We start from the raw sequence: 5,978 nt of genomic DNA on the forward strand, positions 1-5,978 counted from the left end.
TGGCCCTTGGCCACACTTCATACAAGATTAATAAGACCCTATAAAAGAATGAAAATGGAATTCCCACACCCGATGCAACCGTGCTGAAGCAATGACTTGCGATTTTTCAAGGTTTTCATAACATTTCATGAAGTTAAAAAGTTGCATAGAATACAATATACATGTCATTGGCCTCCGGCCTCATCTCATACATATCAAATACATTGAAAGGAGTGTACTTAAGTACACATTACATACATGGAATCAAATATACATATTTTGACATATAAGTCTACAAAATGACATTTTATGCTAACATTTGTATGAAATAGAAACTTGAAAGCTACTCGACATCCAAGGAATGCTTGGCTTCATGAACCAAGTCTTCGTACCTGAAATATGCCCTAGTATCGTAGGGGTGAGTAACATAAAGCTGCTCGTAGGAGATGAGCATGCATCGACCTAGCATTTTACAAATTTATCACCTTAAGGTGAAACATGTTATAGGGGCTCATGCCACCTAATGTCTATGTCCAAGTGAGACTCGGGGAGTATCCTAAGCTACCTTAGAGTCTAAGCAACAAGAATCATGATATACATACATGTATGAAATGAATCATGGTTGGGATAATCCAAAGAACACGATAAGAAGAATGCTTGAGCATAGATTAATATGAATTGCATTTTCAATACAATTGAACTAGGTCTAGAGTAATCCATACAACATGACAAAAGCATATTTGAATACAAGTTAACAAGAATCACATTATCCATGCATTTCAACAACAAAAGAGCATGTTATACAATGTAACAAGGTTTAAGTTGTCAAAGCCATCAACTTAGAATCTAAAGCACAAAATAACAGTAATGGTTCATGCCACCTAACGTCTATGTTATAAATGAATCAATAAGATCAATCCTAAGCTTTATTAGAACGTCAAAACACGATTTTCAATATCGATGCAATTTAACCAACACAACGCATAAAGCACAATTTCGCAAAGTTAACATCCTGTAACTTAAAATGGAATGACAAATAAGAAACAACAAGTTACAACATCATCTAGTTATCAACTTGAAAATGAAATGCGAAATCAAACAAAGTGGATACTTGGACATCACGCCGGATCAGACCGACAACATAGTTACTTTAGGGTTCCTAGCCCATGGGTAACCTCCCTATGTGCACCCTAGACTATATAGAGGGACTATCCCCCGTATTAGAACCACGTCCTAGCCATAGTCAAACAACGACATCCCCAAGTTTCCAAAATTAACAAGTTGTGCAACAATGCATATATCAACAGGAATATGCAAGATAATCAACTATCTACCCAGCACAACCGAATTTGGAAACCTATACAATATATGCTCTAAATCCACAACTAATATGCTAGGATGAATGTCGAATCTTCAGTGTGCGATTCGTTACACGCTATGCATGAATGATGTTAAATATAAAGTGTGCAAATCATTACGCAAGATAACAATATATTCAATATTGAAAACATAAGCTCATGAGTTTAAATACAACAACAAGGTAGAACTTTAATTAAATCATGCTAATTTAAATCCCAAGGTTCTAAAATAACTTCTAATAGTCCCAAATTAATATATACTAGTAAACAAGTCAAGGCTAATACAAATATCACGTTAAAACCTTAATTAAGCTAATGGGATCACAAAATAGATTTTAATTAATTCTTTTAATTAAAATCTTTTGATTTTCAAACTTAACCAAATGCTCTCAAATTAACCTATGTTGGAAAACATGCCAAGAACTAATGTAATATCACATTACAAGTTTATTTCATTCAATTTAAGACCATGTGAATTAAAATTTCACTAAAGTTAAATATAAATTAAAAGTTGCAATTCTCATGCAATTAATCTCAATTTAATATATGTGAACAACTATACCTAAGCTTAAATTTCTAGCATGCCACAATACAATTCCAAGTTGTATATCACCATGAGGATTAAATCTTAAACTTGGAATTTAATTAAATAAAAAGTTTCAAAACCTAACCGAATATTCTAAATCAAATATATGTGAAGCTATATGGCATGTAAATCAAGAATATCAAGTCGGAATTCAAATAGAGTGAATAGTGCACTCGGGGCAAATTAATTAATTAAATTAATTAACAATTACTAATTTTCAAAACACCTCCAATTACTTTCAAATTCAACTATGTTGGAGATCATGCTAAGGCCTAATTTAATATGCTAACACATATTGATTTCAAGCTAGTTAAGGCTATGTGAATTAATCTTTCACCTAAGATAAATATTAAATAAAAGCTTTAGTACTTATTTAAATGCTCTAATTTTAATACACGACAATGAGCATATCATGGGGCAATATAATATTATGCTACATGTTTAAACCAAGTCACAAGCAACCGAAAAAATTTGATCCCGTACAAGAAAAATAAATAATAAAATCTCTAGATTTTATATTTAATCATGCAAACAAGTAGTATAAGCATCACAAGCATGCTATATAATAAGAATTTAAACCTAGAACATCCCCTACCTCAATTTGAGATGAAAATCTCAAAAGCCATCAAAATGGAACGGCTCCGAATCCGACGAAACTACTAGGTTTTGTCGGGGTCAACGCCGTGGACATAACCCCCATGAAAGCCCCATTAAAATCATAACTTGACCTCAAAACCAAACTCAAGAAATGGTCAAAACTGAATTCTAATAAGGGGGAAAGGTAAAGCACGGCGAGGGGAACAACAAACGTTAAGGTCGAAGACTTTCCATCTAGGAAAAGTGAACCAAAAGAGGAGAGAGAAGATGGCAGCACCCCTTGGGCTGCCATGGGAGCTCCAGGTCGTGCATGAAGAGGGGAGAAGATGAAAAATGAAATATCTCACCCCCCTTTTATAGAAATCTCAAAAAGTGCCCCGAACGGGCTCCGCCGGGTCCGAAAAAGTAAAATTTGAGCAGACGCGCTCAAATGGCAAAACTTTGTGAATGAAAAAGATTCAAAATGATAAAATATGAATAAAGGAAGAAACAGCGTCGAAAACTGAGTCCTGAGCAGAAAGTTATGCCCAGAACAAGTTTGGTGAAAATCGGGGCCAAAAACCCTGAAACTGGAAAACATTGACCAGGAGGAAATTCCAAGAGTACACAACTCGACGAAATGTGAAAATGAATCCCGTACGAGGATCCAGGCTCAAAACAAGATATTTTGCAATAACTTTCATTAATTGCACAGTGGCCCCTCCAAAAAGGGTTAACTGCGAAATTGCCCCAGAATGAAAATATATTCCAAAAGATATTTTCTTAGATGCCCCTGAAATAAAATATCTTCAAAAGATATTTATGAAAAACACCCCAAGAAATGAAAAAGATTCTGAAGAATTGTGCATCTATGCCCTTGTGGACACCGGGAGCAACCAGAGTACTTTCTTGCAAAAGTAAAGATACGTATTTCGAGGAAACCACTCAAGATGAAGGCACGTGAAGTGAAAAACCAGCTCCGAGCATGAGAAGTGAGGTTATGCCAAAAATTGACAAACGGAGATAAGACGAAATAGGGAAAATGACAGAATAGGGAAAAGACGAAATAGCGCATAGTGTCCAAAAAATGAAAAATGCGAAAATGACTCGGTTCTCAAAGGAAGTTGTCAATTCACATGAAAGAGTCTCAGAAACCAATTCTAAGCACTCGAGATGACACTAAGCGACACAAAACAGAGCTCAGAAAAGAAAATTAAACGAAAAAAAAAATCATTCGTAAAATTTCAGGAAAAAGGAAAGGAAGGCAAATGACCGGGTCATTACACAACTTGACAAAAAACATATTTGAATACAAGTTAACAAGAATCACATTATCTATGCAATTCAACAACATAAGAGCAAGTTATACAATTCAAAAAGTATAAACTCTTAAAGCCTTTAGCTTAAAATCTAAAGCATGAAAACGACAGGAGTGGGTCATGCCACCTAACATCTATGTTCACAATGTATCTATAGGATCACTCCTAAGCTATATTAGAACATCAAAACACAATTTACAATACTTATGCAATTTAACCAACATTGGAACTTCTAATGCAACGCATAAAGCACAATTTCACAAAGTTAACATCATGTAACTTAAAATGGAAAGACAAATAAGGAACAACAAGTTATAACATCATCTAGTTATCAACTTGAAATTGAAATGCGAAATCAAACAAAGTGGATACTCGGACATCAGTCAGATCAGGCCGACAACTTGGTTACTTTAGGGTTACTAGCCCATGGTAAACCTCCCTATGTGCGCACTAGACTATATAGAGGGACTATCCCCTGTACTAGAACCACGTCCTAGCTGTAGCCAAACAACGACATCCCCAAGTTTCCAAAATCAACAAGTTGTGCAACAACGTATATATCAACAGATATATATAAGATAATCAACTATCTACCATGCACAACCAAAATTGGAAACCTATACAATACATGCTCTAAGTCCACAACTAATATGATATGATGAATGTCAAATCTTCAGTGTGCGATTCGTTACACGCTATGCATGAAAGATGCTAAATACGAAGTGTGCAAATCATTACACAAGGCAACAATATATTCAATAAGGAAAACATAATCTCATGAGTATAAACATAGCAACTATGTTATCCAATGCTCAAAACATAACCAAATGAATATACAACAAGTCCATGTCTAGGATTTTGATATAGAAACGACTTTCAAACACAATTAAATCCATGGCTCAATTAGATAGAATTTAATTAAATAAAAATAATTAAATTCCCTTGATTCTAATTCAATTCCAAATAACCTCAAATTAATACATATTAAAGAACATGGCATGGTCATCACCTATATCCATTCTAAAACTCAATTAGGTTATTGGAACAACAAAGTAGAACTCTAATTAAATCATGCTAATTTAATTACCAAGGTTCTAAAACAACTTCAAATGGTCCACAATTAATATATACTAGTAAACAAGTCATGGCCAATACAAATATCAAGTTAAAATCTTAATTAAGCTAATGGAACCACAAAATAAATTTTAATTAATTCTTTTAACTAAAATCTCTAGATTTTCAAACTTAACCAAATGCTCTCAATTTAACATATCTTAGAGAACATGTCAATGACTAATGTAATGTCACATTACAAGTTTATTTCATTCAATTTACGACCATGAGAATTAAACTTTCACTAAAGTTAAATATAAAATAAAAGTTGCAATTTTCATGCAATTAATCCCAATTTAATATATGTGAACAACCTTACCAAAGCTTAATTTTCTAGCATGCCACAATTCAATTCTAAGTTGTATATCACCATGAGGATTAAATCTTAAATAAGGAAATTAATTAAATGAAAGGTTTCAAAACCTAACCGAATATTCTAAATCAAATATATGTGAAGTTATATGGCATGTAAATCAAGAATATCAAGTCGGAATTCAAATAGAGTGAATAGTGCACTCGGGGAAAATTAATTAATCAAATTAATTAATAATTACTAATTTTCAAAACACCTCCAATTACTTTCAAATTCAACTATGTTGAAGAGTATACTAAGGCCTAATATAATATGCTATCACACATTGATTTCAAGCTAGTTAAGGCCACATGAATTAATATTTTATTCAAGATAAATATTAAATAAAATCTTCATTTCTTATCCAAATGCTCTAATTTTAATATATGTCAATCAACATATCAAAGTGTAATATAATGTCAAGCCACAAGTTTAAAACATGCTATAACTCACCGGGAAAATTAAATTTCATACTAGAAAATAAATAAATCAAAAATTCTAGATTTAATATCCAAGTATGCAATTGAGTTGAATAAGCATTACAAGCATGTAATAGAGCAAGAAAGTAAATTATAACACCCCCTACCTCAATTTGAGATGAAAACCTCAAATCCCCCACCGAAGGAAAAGTGCTCCGAATCCGATGATACCGCTAGGTTTTGTCGGGGACAACACGATCTACATGAATCCCCAAT

This window comes from Cornus florida, unplaced genomic scaffold, assembly GCF_030987335.1.
Source record: "Cornus florida cultivar Cherokee Brave unplaced genomic scaffold, ASM3098733v1 CherokeeBrave_3.0.0_Hap2_Chr01, whole genome shotgun sequence".
Taxonomy (NCBI): Eukaryota; Viridiplantae; Streptophyta; class Magnoliopsida; order Cornales; family Cornaceae; genus Cornus; species Cornus florida.